The sequence below is a fragment of the Hypanus sabinus genome, chromosome 11, assembly GCF_030144855.1.
Source record: "Hypanus sabinus isolate sHypSab1 chromosome 11, sHypSab1.hap1, whole genome shotgun sequence".
Lineage (NCBI taxonomy): Eukaryota > Metazoa > Chordata > Chondrichthyes > Myliobatiformes > Dasyatidae > Hypanus > Hypanus sabinus.
The window spans coordinates 51510248-51526902 of NC_082716.1; positions in this window are offsets into that span (position 1 = coordinate 51510248).

Here is a 16655-nt window from a genome sequence, read left to right on the forward strand (position 1 = left end):
TAGTTGCCAGTGTTGCAGTGTGGCTAGAGACATAGCTGGTACTGGAGTGTAGGTCCTCACAACTGCAGTTGGGATGTTGTCTGAGAAATAAGCTTTTGCTGTATCCAGTGTTTGAGGCTGTCTCTTGATATTTCATGGAATGATTCAAATTTTCTGGAGTCTGGCTTCTTTGAATGTGGGATCTCAAGAAGCATTTGAGAAGGATCATCATCAGCTCGTCTGGCTGAGCGTGGTCATGAATGCTTCACATGCTGGGCCCTGCCATCAGTGGTAAGATAGGGAAGAACAAATCTGAGGGAAGATTAATCATTATTGAGACAGTCACCGTCTCTCAATCAGCGAGCCAACATGGTTCTGCCAAAAGCAGATCCTACCTGACCAAATTGATTACATTCCTTGAAAAAAACTACAAAGAGATATTGATGAGGACAGGAACCAGAGAGGAAGTACAGGAGCCCGAAGACACAAACTCAATGTTTTAGAAACAGCATCATCCGCATTGCCATCAGATTTCTGAATGGACAATGAACACTATCTCGCTATTTTTGCTCTCTTTTTGTACTAATTAATTTATTAATCAATCAATTTATTCATTTATTCATTGAGCTACAGAATGGAATAGGCCCGCAGAGCTGTGTTGCCCAGCAACCTCCGATTTAACCCTAAGCTAATAACAGGACAATTTACTCTGACCAATTAACCTACCAACCGGTAAGTCTGTGGACTGCAGGAGGAAACCCACACAGTCATGGGAAGATAGTACAAATTCCTCACGGACAGCAGCGGGAATTGAACTCAAGTCTACTGTACAGTGTCGTGCTAACCAGTATGCTACCATGCCCCTCTAATGTATATAATGCAAAACAACCAATTGCATGACATATGCCAGTGATATGATTCTGATTCTGAGGACAATAACTGTGATTTACATTGACTTTAGAAAAATCTTTGACATGGTCCCATGTGGGAGACTGGGTCAGTAGGTTAGGACCTGAGGGATCTAGGGCATGTTGACAAACTGGATCCAAAACAGGAGACAGAGTGAAGGTGGAGGATTGTTTTTTTGCAATTGTATACATAGAAAACAGAAAACCTACAGCACAATACAGACCCTTCGGCCCACAAAGTTGTGCCGAACATGTCCCTACCTTAGAAATTACTAGGCTTACCTACTTGAAGGAAGACTTAGTGAATACTTTAAGCCTGACTCTATCTTTGAGACAAATGTTCTTGATTCCACTGAATAGCACACTGTCTACCCCAACTTGGATTTTGACTATGAATGGTAAGAGGTTGAAAATATGCCTGCCAAGTAACACTAAGTACCCTAAATGGATGAAGTCCCAGCTGAAAAACTAAAACATGGCTGAAACTACTGTGTAAGTTATCCCTCTCATCTGGGAAGAAGAGACCATGGTAGCGATCTCAGAAATACAACAGTTGTGATCGTATTCAGGGAAATAAGTCTGTTTGTAGTAATTACAGAGGGGCTCAGGCTGTCTGTCTTAGAAAAAAGTTATTGTAAAGTTAACTTCAGCTGCCTGCCTCCAGTGGCCAAAGTTCCTCTTATTGGAGTCATAATATATATTCTGATTTTCAAAAGATTTGGTGAACATGTTTCTCACCAAATGATGAACCCAAGAAAAGTCCTGAAGCAGACTCAACTACTGCATTTTTGACCCAACAAAAACTTCCAGCTGGTTAACCACGGGAGAGTGTCATGCACCATACCTCTTCCCAATTTCTCACATTGCAGTGATACACCTCACCTTCCAAAGCTGTTCATTGCAACAGGCCACTAGACAAACAGGAAACCATTCACATTTTGTCATCTTCACTCCAGAATGAAGATTATCCTAACCTTGGTCATCAAATTGTAGTATGCAGACAATTTTTGCACTTCACTGACTCCTTAACTGAAGCACTCAATAAGATGAATGTACACTAAGCAACCAGAAGGCAAAGGTCAGCTGCAAACCTGTCCCTCTTGCATAATACACCTCGCTGCTAAGCAGGATCCATGGCCAGACTCTGGAAAATGTGAATCCCTAGGGATCATTTTCTAAGTGATGCATGGCATCGATAATGAAGTTTTTCACAGCCTCCAATACCAGCGCTGCCTTAGGCGATCTGTAGGAAGAATCTTTGAAGACCAAGAGCCCTGAACTAAAACCCATGATCTGTTGAGCTCTAGTGAAGCCCACTACGCTGTATGTAATGGCAACATGGAGTACCAGTAGTTGACAACTCAAAGTACTGGAGATGTATCATGAACTATTGAGTCTGTTGAGGTTATTGGAATATGCACAAGTGAAATGAGGTACTGAAACAATGAATAACTTATTTTCAGCAGTATCACAATCACTAGGTTGAGACAATGCACAGAACATAAATTATACATAAATCATATTCTGCAAAACAAGACATTATTGCAGAAAGAAACTCCACAAGAAACAAGTCTATTGTCGTGCAAGGTGTTGTTTCTTTACTATGGTAGGATTGATTAGACCATAAGACATAGGAGCAGAATTAGGCCATTTGGCCCATCAATTCCACCATTCCATCATGGCTGATTTATTACCCTTCTAAACCTCATTATCCTGTCTTCTCCCCATAACCTTTGACACACTTACTAATCAAGAGCCTATCAACCCCCTGTTTTAACTATACCCAATGACTTGTTCTCTACAGCCATCCTGGCAATAAATTCCACAGATTCTCCATGAGAAATTCGTCCTCATATCTGTTCTAAAGGGATATCACTCTATTCTGAGGCTGTGCACTCTGGTCCTAGATTCCCGCACTAAAGGAAATATCCACTCTATCTAGGGCCTTCCAATGTTCGTCAGATTTCTACGAGATCCCTCTAATGAACATTGTTTCAATGGTAGTCGGAAATTAGCCATTCCTGAAGCTGGTGCTGAGGAACTTCATGCTTCCGTCTCACCTGCCTGATGGTAGCACAAAGAAGAGACCATGGCCCAGGTGGAGAGGATACTTGATATAGGTCCCATTTTCTTGAGGTACTGCCACATGTCGATGTTTTCAGTGGTGGGGGTGGGGGTCTGAGTCCATGATGGACCAGTTATGTCCACTACACTTTGTAGCCTCTTTCATTTCTGTGCATTGTCATTATGCAAGCATTAGGTTACTTCCCACAGAGCATCTATAGAAGCTGATATCAGTGTTCTCTTGGCCAACACCTCGGAATCAAGACTCTGTTCACATGCAACCAACTCTGGTTATATTGTCTGCAAGCCAGACACCTGATTCCTGAATCCTTTCACAAGCAGTCTATTCCAAAACGGCAGAGAACAGAGGGAGAAAAAAAATCTTCAAGGATATTCTTAAAGGTAATGTCTTCAGTGACTTGCGGCAGTTCCAGACCCAAATCAAAGAAACTGGAGCAAGAGAATTCTTGCAAGTTCTGAGCGCCTCAGGATTGTATGATACAATCACATGGAAAATAATATAAACAGAATTATCGACACACCTGCTGACTCACCTGTAGCACAGCCTGTGAACCCCACATAAGACTCACCTGAAAGCAAGTTATCCTTGACTAAGAGTGGGTACCTGAAAGATGCAATTTCTATTCATTCTTTACTGGATATAAGACAAAATATATTGTAGTTAGGTCACATCACCGGCTATGCAATATTTCAGGATGCATGCTTCTATTTCAGGGAAATTTGGGTTATTTCAGCCCCGTTCCATTCCCTGCACTTCTGTAATGTTGCTGCCTTTAAGTGCATGCCATATATTTACAGCTTGTGTGATGTAATGAGATTCATGAATTTAGGGTGCTCTGTGAAAAGGTCTTCTGATCAGCAAATTTCACAACTCCCCTTCCCCAATTTTCTTGCACTACTGACATATTCTAGGACATAATTCCTTTAATATCCTGCCACATGAACAATCGTATGTGAACCTAATCACTATGTATCAGCAGGTACGTGTGTATAGGTATGCAAGCATGCGTGCAAATACATGCATACACACGTGCCAATACAAGCACAGTTATGTTATATTTTAGAATTTTGTCCAGAAATGTTGCCTTTAAACCTCAGGCATGCATATGAGTTTGTTAATCAGACACATTTGTTTAAGAAAATAAAAGCAAATTTGTTCAACTTGAAACAGACAGAAAATCTTAGAAACATTGAACATCTGTGGAGAGTCCAATCAAGTTAGCATAACATCATTTTTTCATTTTCAGAATAAAAGCATTCAGCAAAAAATCATTAAATATGATAAGGTGTCTCAATATTGAAATCTGAGCATGCCGTATGAGGGATAAGATGTACAAATCCATCCATTGAATTGATAGCCTCTGCTATTAGCACTATCCTTTGTGTGTTAGCTTAATTATCAACCTATTATGGTAAAAGATAGCTCTGCAGATTCAAGTGAATACCTCTTTGAAGCAATTTATGCTGAGAAGCATTTGTGTGTGTCAAGTAGGTGCTGAGAGTCTGACAATTGGCCCTGGAAGGCAAAAGTCTAAATCGAATTCTAAACAGCAATGTTTATCTGTGAAGAAAACTCACTGGGGACTTCTGTCAAATTATACATACAAGGCCTGTTCTCAAACGGCAGCTGTCAAAGAACTGAGTCCATAATCAAAATCAACATTGAGGAACTGCATTTGCAGTGTTTCCTCATTTGTTCTTTTCACAGACATTGCCTGACCTACTGAGTGCTTTCTTTACTTTTGTTTCGGATTTCCTGCATTTACACTTTGATTTTGTTTTGTTCTCTAATTTCCATTTTAAACAGGATAAGTTCGCAGCATCGTAAATGCAAAAGATTCTGCAGATGCAGGAAATCTTGAACAACACATACAATATACTGGAGGACCTCAGCAGGTCAGGCAGCACCTATGAAAATAAATTTAAAAAGTTGTATTTCGGGCTGAGACCCTTCTTTTGGACTAAATGCAATACAGATTTTTTTCCAGCAATTTGGTTAGAGTCACAGGCACCTGAATGACTCATCCTTTAGTACATTATTACACTTCTATTACACTGGATGCACAGATGGGCACTTGACAGCTGTTGTAAGGCTTGCACAATATTACTTCCTAACAAGCAAGAGCGGGTAGCATATATGGCAATGAGCCATCACTTCTTGATGAGCTCAATGCCTTTTATGCACACTTTGATAAGGAAAACTATGACACATTGACACGAACTCCCAAATCTCCAGATGATTCTGTAATCTCAATACTGAGGCCAACATCCAGGCATCATTCAAGAGGATACATCCACAAAAGGGATGTGGTTCAGATAACATACCTGGCTGAGTACTAAAGATCTGTGTAGACTAACTGGCTGGAGTATTTACAGATATCTTCAGCCTATCACTTTTATGGTCTGAGATCCCACCTGCATCAAAATTGCTCAAGAAGTGTGTGGTGACCTGCCTATCTTCGTCCAGTAGTGCTTACGTCAACCGAAATGTCGTGCTTCATGAGATCGGTTATGGTGCAGTTCAAGGATCACCTGGCTCTGCTTCAGTTTGCATACTGCCATAGTGGGTCAACGGCAGATGCTATTTCTCCAGCTCCTTGCTCGGTCCCGAACAGGAACTCATACTTCAAGCTACTATTCATTGACTATAGCTCAGCGTTCAAAAAAAGCATCTCATTCATCAAGTTTTAAGACCTGGGCCTCTGTACTCATCTCTGCAACTGGATAGTCAGCTACTACATTGGCTGACCTCAGTCAGTGAGGATTGGTAACAACATCTCCTCCTCACTGATCAATGCCATAAAGTGTGCCTCAATGCGGTGTACTTCGCCTCCTACTCTACGCTCTATGCCAACATGATTGCATGGCTAAGCATAGCTCCAGTGCAGGCTTCTGATTTGCCAGCAGCCCTACTGTGTTGGATGAATCATAAGCGCTGATGAGTCATCTCATTGGAGTGAGATAGGATCCCTGACTGAGTAGTGCCATGACAATAACCTCTTACTCAAAGGTAACAAACCAATAATTGTTGATTTTAGTGAGGGGAAAGATGGCAGGAATGAGTCAGTGTACAAATCTGGATCAATGGTGGAGAGAGTCAGCAGCTTTGAAATCTTGTGTGTTAAAATATCAGATGACTTGTCCTGGGCCCAAAACGTAAGTCCATCTATTAAACATGCCTTAGTTGCATCATTATCTAGTACAGAGGTTTGAATGCACAGGAGAGTTATAAGCTACAGAGTGTAGTGGACTCTGCCCAACACCACCATAATGCCCAACATCCCTTCTCACATTTAGTGGCTTCTGCAGCAAATGCTGCCTCAAGAAGACAACATCCATCATTAAAGGTCCCCATCATCTGGGATATGTCACCTTCTCGTAGCTACCATCAAGCAAAAGGTACAGAAACCTTGAGTTCCACACCAGCAGGTTCAAGATCCGCTAATTCCCTTCAACAATTCAGTTCCTGAACCATCTGTCAAATCAGTAATTACAACGGCTTAGCAACTTTATGACCACTTTGATCATGTTGCACTAAAATGGACTCTTTTGTTCTAATTGTATTCTTTCTTGAAAAATTTATGTATAATTGGTGTTCTTCTTGTGAATGGTGGTCATATGAGATTCCATGCCTGTGATGTTGCTTTTTCATTGTAAATAGGCATATATGTTCTTGTGTGTATGACATTAATCTTGACTTTGACTTTATAAACTGTCTAATATTTGTATGTTGCATGATCTGGCCGTAGTGGTGGTATGGGGGTTGAGTTAGCAACAAACAAACCAGACACCTGGGTCAAATCCGAACACGGTAACAGCAGAACTTAAATTCAGATTACTAATTAATCCGGAATTGAGGCTTCCATTGGTCAGGGTTGACCACGGATATTGCGTCCTAGCTGTTTTGATAAGCAAGCCTGAGCTGTACAGTATGGAGAGCTTACCCATGTGGCAAGGCAAGCTCCCCCTCTCCATGCATCTAAATTCAGAGACTAATACAGTTTGACACCAGCAGCATTACATCAGCATTGAACTCAATGTAGGACTACCTTAGAGATATCAGCTCCAGAATTTTCCTTGGGGTTTTCTCCCAAAGACGTCCCCATCAGTGGGTATAGACACAAAGCAGCGGAGGTTTGAGATCAGAGTTTTTCTTCTCCTAGATGAGCTGACGAGCCCCATCTGCCTGAAGCGACTAGTTTTAAGGCACCAGTAACCAGCCTTTGCCTCTTCTCCTGTCAGTTGAAATGGTTCTGCCAGGCTTAGTAGATCAGCCACATGCGAAAGCCAGCAGCAGGACATGGTTACCAGAGGCTGTTTGAAAGCTCGCCATTGGGAGCATTTAATAGGTGGTGGGAGCTTGTCCTGATTACTACCCCCAGCTATAACAAAGTTAAGGAATTTTCTGAATTGAAACTCAAAATAATCAACAGTGACCACAAAACAGCATGATGCTGGTGTAAGCCCACCTGGTTCAACCCACTAATGTTGTTTCTTCAAAATCTCTCAAAGTTATTGGATCAATAACCAAGCTAACATTAGTGCCTTCCTCCAGGCCAATATCATCAGTGGGGCAGGTCACATTATTCATATGCCTAACACCATCCCCCCAAAACGTACAATGTATTGTGTTTCATCATGGGAAAAGGTTTCCAGACAGATAGAAGAGCAAAGAACATACTCAAAAGCTTCTTGAAGAAATGCAGCATCCCCATTAGCTCCTGGAAATCTCAATATTGTGACAAGTTAAAGTTGAGAAGAAGCATCTGAGACAGAGTTGAGAAACTCAGCTCACAATATGTCGAATCCCAAAAGCATACAAAAACGATAGGATAGTTTGTCAGTTGGCTTCAGGAGAGACAAGTAGCTGACTTTTCATTATGTAACTCCAAACACATTAATATAGTTGACTCTGAAATTGCTCAGCAAGCCATTTAATTAGAGATAGAAACATAGAAAACCTACAGCACAATACAGGCCCTTCTGCCCACAAAGCTGTGCTGAATATGCCCTTACTTTAGAACTAACTAGGCTTACTCATAGTCCTCTACTTTTCTAAGCTCCATGCACCTATTCATGAGTCTCCTAAATAGGAGACTTATCCTTGACATCCCCTCTGTACCTACTTCCAAGTGCCTTAAAACTATGCCCTCTTGTGTTAGCCATTTCAGCCCTGGGAAAAAGCATCTGATTATCCACATGATCAATGCCTTTCACCATCTTATACACCTTCACCAGGTCACCTTTCATCCTCCAGGGCTCCAAGGAGAAAAGGCCGAGTTCACTCAACCTGTTCTCATAAGGCATGCTCCCCAATCCAGGCAACAGCCTTGTAAATCTCCTCTGCACCCTTTCTATGGTTTCCATGTCCTTCCTGTAGTGAGGCGGCCAGAATTGAGCATAGTACTCCAAGTGGGGTCTAACGAGGGTCCTACATAGCTGCAACATTACCTCTCAGCTCTTAAACTCAATTATACAGTTGATGTATGCCTCCTTAACCACCGAGTCAACCTGTGTAGCAACTTTGAGTGTCCTATGGACTCAAACCCCAAGATCCCTCTGATCCTCCACACTGCCAAGAGTCTTACCATTAATGCTATATTCTGCCATAATATTTGACTTACCAAAATGAATCACCTCACACTTATCTGGGTTGAACTCCGTCTGATACTCCTCAGCCCAGTTTTCAATCCTATCAATGTCCCGCTGTAACCTCTGACAGCCCTCCATACTATCCACAACACCCCCAACCTTCGTGTCATCAGCAAATATACTAATCCATTGCTCCACTTCTTCATCCAGGTCATTTATAAAAATCACAAAGTTGGTGTCCCAGAACAGATGCCTGAGGCACACCACTGGTCACCGACCTCCATGCAGAATATGACCCATCTACAACCACTCTTTGCCTTCTGTGGGCAAGCCAGTTCTGGATCCACAAAGCAATGTCCCCTTGGATCCCATACCTCCTTACTTTGTCAATAAGCCTTGCATGAGTTAACTTATCAAACGCCTTGCTGAAATCCATATGCTCTACATCTCTGCTCTTCCTTCATCAATGTGTTTAGTCACGTCCTCAAAAAATTTAATCAGGCTCGTAAAGCATGACCTGCCCTTGACAAAGCCCATGCTATTTCTAATCATATTATGCCTCTCCAAATGTTCATAAATCTTGCCTCTCAAGATCTTTTCCATCAACTTACCAACAGCTGAATTAAGACTCACTGGTCTATAATTTCCTGGGCTATCTCTAATCCCTTTCTTTAATAAGAGAACAACATCTGCAACCCTCCAATCCTCCGGAACCTCTCCCGTCCTCATTGATGATGCAAAGATCATCGCCAGAGTCTCAGCAATCTCCTCCCTCACTTCCCACAGTTGCCTTGGGTACATTCCATCCTGTACCAGGGACTTATCCGACTTGATGCTTTCCAAAAGCTCTTCCTTAATATCTATATGCTCAAGCTTTTCAGTCCACTGTAAGTCATCCCTACAATTGCCAAGGTCCTTTTCCGTAATGAATACTGAAGCAAAGTATTCATTAAATACCTCTGCTATCTCCTCTGGTTCCATAAAAATTTTTCCACAGTCACACTTGATTGGTCCTATTCTCACACATCTTGTCCTCTTACTCTTCACATATTTGTAGAATGCCTTAGGGTTTTTCTTAAATCCTGTTCATCAAGGCTGTCTCATGGCCCCTTCTGGCTCTCCAAATTTCATTCTTAAGCTCCTTCCTGCTAGCCTTATAATCTTCTAGATCTCTATCATTACCTAGTTTTTTTGAACCTTTTGTAAGCTCTTCTTTTCTTGACTAGATTTACAGCAGCCTTTGTACACCATGGTTCCTGTACCCTACCGCCCTTTCTTTGTCTCATTGGAATGTACCCCACACAAATATCCCCTGAACATTTGCCACATTTCTGCTGTACGTTCCTGAGAATATCTGTTTCCAAATAATGCTTCCAAGTTCCTGCCTGATAGCCTCATATTGCCCCTTACGTCAATTAAACGCTTTCCTAACTTGTCTGTTCCTATCCCTCTCCAATTCTGTTATAGAATAGAATTGTGATCACTATCTCCAAAATGCTCTACCACAGAGAGATCTGACACCTAACCAGGTTTTTCCCAATACCAGATCAAGTACAGCCTCTCCTCTTGTAGGCTTATCTGCATATTGTGTCAAGAAACCTTCCTGAACGCACCTAACAAACTGCACCCCATCTAAACCCCTCACTCTAGGGAGATGTTAATCAATATTTGGGGAATTAAAATCTCCCACCACAACAACCCTGTTGCTATTACAACTTTGCAGAATCTGTCTCCCTATCTGCTCCTTGATGTCCCTGTTACTATTGGGTGGTCTATAAAAAACACTCAGTAGAGTTATTGACCCCTTCCTGTTTCCTAACTTCCACCCACAGGGACTCCATAGACAACCCCTCCATGACTTCCTCCTTTTTTGCAGTTGTGACACTATCTCTGATCAACAGTGCCGTGCCCCCATCTCTTTTGCCTCCCTCCCTGTCCTTTCTGAAACATCAGAAGCCTGGCACTTGAAGTAGCCATTCTTGCCCCTGCACCATCTAAGTTTCTGTAATGGCCACATCATCATAGCTCCAAGTACTGATGTACACTCTAAGCTCATCCGCTTAAATATCCAAATTGTGAAAAATTACCCTATAATTTAAAATGAAATGAAATAGCCACGAACCTCAGAAATTTTGAAAACATACAGTAAATGGACAGTAGTTGTGAAGAGAACAAGTCAACTTTTTAGAAACACAACAGACAGCAGCTGCAGTAAACTGGAGCAAAAACAAAATATCAGAGGAACTCAATGGGTGCGACAAGATCTGTGGAGGCAGAGGGATGGTCGATATTATGAGTTGAAAACCTGCAGAGCCCTAATGCAGGATCTTGACCCGAAACATTAACTATCCATCTTTCTCCACAGATAATATCTGACCCGCTGAGTTCCTCCAGCAGTTTCACAGTTCTTCAAGCCAATTTTTTATGTATAGTTCCCAGACATTGATTCTGGATCTGTTCTTTGATGGAAAGCATCTGGAAACAGGGCTTGCATTTCTATAATTTGACATAAATCCCCAGTGAGTTTTCTTCACAGAGAAACATTGCTGTTTAGGATTTGATTTTAGACTTTTGCCCTCCAGGACCTATTGTCAGACACTCTGTACCAACTTGACATACACAAAAGCTTTTCCAAATGATGTGTTTATAATAGGTACTTGCTTGGAAAAACAGAGTCATCTTTTAAAATAGTGCACTTGATAATTAAGCTAGCACAAAGAACAGGAGTAATATAATATGGTTAACCACTCACAGAATTTATTCATATATTTTTAAAAGGTCTCTTAAAAACGGTACTGTAAATGTCACATAGGGAGACCCTGTAAAACTGAGATCATAACATCTGTAGAAATGATGGAAAAGAGCAGCTTGCTGGGGAATTACAATGTTAAAAAGGAAACAACAATAGAAAGAGAAGATTTCAGTAAGGAAATAGGTTTATGGAGAAAAAAATCTGCTGTCTTTAGTCTCCATAAGTCAGGAATACAAACTGAAGACAATGTAGGTAAAATTAAAGAACAGTAAGGATCAAAAGCTCCAGTATAATCTGACTTAGGGATAGTAAATAGCAAGAATTGTTGTGTTCAGCAGTTAACATTTCAGTAATATTTGAGCAATATTGTAAATATATTGTTTGATTAAGCATCCTTTGTTGTTATTATAATTCATTACGGGTTATGTGTAAATGTACGAGAATGGCATACAACATAACACCACCTTACAAAAAGTGAAAACAAAGCTGGAATACACACTCCATTCCCAGCTCCATGTTTTTCTTTCCATTAGTGTTATGTTTTGGAGTTACAAAACATAAATCTGATGCTTTATTAGTTGAAACGTTGTAAGATAAACTGATTAAATATTTTGCATCAGTCTTCACTGTGGAAGACACCAGCGGTGTGGTGTAAGTTCCAGAGAGTCAGGTGTCAGAAGTGTATGATGTTGCCATTACCAGAGAGAAGGTTCTTGGAAAACTCAAAGATCAGAAGGTAGGTAAGTTACCTGGAACAGATGGTGTATACCCCAGGCTTGTGAAGAAGTTGGCTGAAGAGATTGTGGAGGCATTAGTGATGATCTTTCAAAAGTCACTAGATCCTGGAAGGGTTCTGGAAGACAGCAGAATTTCAAATGTTACTCCATTCTTCAAGAAGGGTGAGAGGCAGAAGAAAGGAAAGTGTAGGCCAGTTAGTCTGACCTCAGTGGTTTGGGAAAATGTTGAAGTCAATTGTTGAGGATGTGGTTTTGGGATACTTGGAGGCACATGATAAAATAGTCTGTAGTCAACATGGTTTCCTCAAAAGAGTGGTAAATCTGTAAAATGCTTTACCACAGGCAGCTATGGAGGCAAAGTCTTTATGCATATTTAAGGCAGAGGTTGACAAATTCTTGATTGGTCAGGGCATGAAGGGATACAGGGAGGAGGCAGGAGATTGGAGTTGAAAGGAAAAATGGATTAGCCGTGACGAAATGGCCTAATTCTGCTTCTGTATCTTGTGGTCTTTTGGAGACTTTTGATTTAAAAACAAGTGCAGCAGCTTTGTATCTTCACAAGGGGAGGAGAAAGACAGTTGAATTAAGCAAGAAGGCTGAAAACAAATTAAATTCATGCATTCATAAACAGTGAGTATCATATGATAATTATCATAAATAAAAAAGAAAGGAAATCAATAAAAAAAAGAATGTGAATGGCATACATCATTACGCCATCACGTCATAAGTGTGCGCCTTACTAAAAGTAAAAATGAAACTAGAGTACACACTTTATTCCCGGTTCTGTGTTTTTCTTTCGATTAGTTGTATGTTTTGGAGTTACAAAACTTAACAAGAACAATGTCTTTATAATGGTATGTTTAATTTTTGTATGAGAAGACAAAATGGCAAAAATAGTTAATTACTATAATTTATCGGGGACAGCTACATAAAGAAATCCATGTGAAGAAATGTAGGCAAATGGATTTGAAAAAGACAAAGCAATATTTTATTGAAGTTATTACTCAATTATTTTAAAAATGTTTGATAAACCAAGAAGCCATGGATGTTATTAGTCACAGGTTTAGATTTTTATTTAATTAGTTATCAGAGACCAAGTGATTGAGTGTTTGGAAAATTGATGATCTGATCAGAGAGAATCATTTTTACTGAACCCAAAGTGAAGTTCTGAGGAGCTACTGATAATCAGTATATTGGCAAAATGTGATAGGAACTCCAGGAAATAGTGCTTGTGTAGTGGATTTTCCTTGTATTGAAAGGTAATGTGGATGGCATAATATTAAAATAGAAGAACATATCTGATGGAAAGGGATAAAGAGCAGTGTAAAGCAGAATCCTGAATTGAAGGGTAGCTAAATTCCAGCAGATCTGTATGACATCATGTGGAACACAAGATTGGCAGGCTACATTTATTCCCCACAAATGAAAAAAGTACAAGTATCAAAGGCAGAGCTCCTGGATGACAAGAGAGAGAATAAAAAACAAAAATAGAGATTGAACAATACATACCAGGTGAATAACTCAAGTGATTACAGGTCTGAATATAATAAACTGAGATGAGTAGTGTAAAGGTAAAACAATATGACAATAGAATAGAATTTAACATAAAACATAAAGAAAAAAATCCTTCATAGACATTTGAATACGGTAGCATTGTAAGGAAGACTAATTATAGATCAAGAAAGTAATCTGTGCATAAAGGAACTGGTAGAATATTTAATGAGTACCTTTAATAAGGGAAGATAGCAATATCTCATTAGAGTGGAGAGTAGAGATAACAGATGAGGTGAAATTGATGAAGAGAGGTATTGGAAAGAATCCTCGAAGTAAACAAATTACCAGGTCTCAGTTGGATATGTCCTAGCTTGCTGAACAAAAAGAAGTGTGGTATTTGAAGGAGGATTGCCATGGTCAAATCTAACAGGACAATGTCAACATTGCAAGTTAGCTTGTTTAACCTCAGTGGTTGGGAAAGCTTTACAAACAATAATCAAGGACAATAACAATATGGACTGGAAAAATTAGAATTAATAGAGCTGGCACAGATCTGCTGTGTTTCATTAATCTGATTGAATTTTTCTGTGAGATAACAGAGACGATTGATGAAGGGAATGCAAGAGGTGTTATCCATATAGACTTTGAGAAGGCACTTTGAAAACAAAGGATGGTAGGCAAAATTGAGGTCCTTAGAAAAAGAGGTTCCTGATAGCATGGATTATACAGTCAGTGGCCACTTTATTAGGTACACTAGTGCACCTGCTTGTTAATGCAGGGTGAGATAAGGAATTGCTGTGTGCTGATTCTTGCAGAAGCATGGCTCCAGGAATTGACTGAGCAACATCAATCTTACGGCCTTGCCACTCAGGGGTTTGTGCTACTATTATTTTGTTCCTGGATGTGCTATTGTATCTACATGTGCTGTGTGCTGTGAGCAACTGTATGTATTGGTACCAGATAGGGTGATTTGACCATCTCAGAAACTGCTGATCTCCTGGGATTTTCATGCACAACTGTCTCAAGAGTTTACAGAGAATGATGTAATAAACAAAAAAAATCATCAGAGAGTGGCAGATCTGTGGGTGAAAATGGTTTGTTAATGAGAGGGGTCAGAGGACAATGCCAGACTGGTTCAAGCTGACAGGAAAAGAACAATAATGCATAAAAGTATGCATTACATTGAACCTTCAAGGGATGGGCTTGAGCAGCAGACGACCTTGAACATACATTCAGTGGTCACTTCATTAGGTACAGGAGGTACCTGATAAACTGGCCACTGAATATACATTGGGTCAAGTATGGATTGTAGCATCTTTTAATGGATAATAGTAGAGAGTGGTGTGCTTTGCTAGGAGAGTTTTTTCTTGCTATGTTTTAATAAATTGGGTTATGTTGGTTAAAATTTCAACACTGTGGGAATGACAGTCAGTGAGCAGGGTAGCATTAAACTCTAGAGGATCATGGGGCTGGTAGATTGCATAGAAAAGTTGGAAGAGTAAGTTAATAAAAAAAATAAGATATATTTTGGTAGATGGAATGTTGGAAGACATTCCCTGAATGGCATATTACAAAAGAATCTGCAGGTACAGAGGAAGCTGGGTGTACATGCTTATAAAGCTTTGGAATTAGTGGGCTAATCAACTGTGGATTTATCAAAAAAAGGGAAATATATTAACATCTGCCTTTAATTGAATAATATTTGTTTATATGATAATGTTAAGGGAAAATTAATTTCCATAGAGCAATTAAATCTGATATCAAATGCAAATACGATCAGCTTCTGACTGCCTCTAAGATTTCAGGTCTCTGTATCACAGAAATTAAAGTTTTTCATAAAATTTGAGCAGTACATTTTATTTAGAAAAACTAGCAGGATAGGGAAGGGTGCAAAGGTTAATTGTAGTTTTGAAAAGGAGTGTCACTAGATGTGCCTTTTGTCTTAATATTTTACTAAGAAAGTTGGTTTTGCCACTATTAACTAACTGAGAAATAGGTATGTACATCATTTGAGGATGATGCTTAGATATTTTAAAATTAATTAGACGTGCACTTTTGTGGCATATTCTCCGGATGCAGGAGTAAGCATTCCATCAAACTTGCTGTTTGATATGTGCAGCCCCCTCACCAGGCCCATATGCAAACTCTGCGAACAGCCATGGGAATCAGTGGTGAGAAGGCCACAATTGATAAACAATATATGCCCTGTGGTTGATATGATTTGGGGTTGAACCAAACAAGAATGATGTGATGCACCAATTAAAGAAACCCCAATCTGAGCAAATGCTGTGTATATACTGCCCATTCAGAATAATTGGTTGGCAAGAACAAATAGATCGTACACCGCATAAAATTTTAAAGGAAGTATACTTACAAATGTCAGCTTTATCAAACAGTTACTCTGAAAAAGAAAAGAAAAAATATAAATAAAAGGGCCCACTACAATTACCCCAGTTCAAATGTGCACATGAAGTTAGAGCTTATCTTGAAGTTGTCTTCTTCCTTACACGCTGGACCCATGATCTATATGAAAGCACACACCACATTCTGAACTATGCTTGAAATCTATCTTAGACATAAGGGATCTCTCTTGGGAGCATTGGCCCTTCCTTCTTGGAGCCATTTATCTGCATAAAGCACTTCATGCAACAAGAAACTGCTTCCTCTGGAGTTCTCAGCTACGTTCACTCCTATTGCCTCTACAGCTCCTGCCAACAAAAATTCCATAAACCGCTTTGTCCATCATAGATCTCTCTCTGCCCCGCTCTGTCAAACTTTCCCCAGCTTCCACCATCCTGACTGGCTCACGTAACATCCCTAAGCTGAACATCATAGCCCCTTATCATTTAGCTAAAACCAAGTCATTCAAAAAGCATACACACTGCTTTTACAGAACTGCTAAAATGAAATACCTACAGCATAGTAATAAAAAAATCTTAATTAGAGCATTACATATGTCATTGTTATTTACTATTGATAAATGTTGTAGGTTTGTTATACATAGTAAATTTCACATGTTAACAGTAGTAATATAAATATACAGATAAGAATGTTTTCACCAAATGATTGGCATTGTGGACTTTACTTTATCATTGTATTGTAAATAAA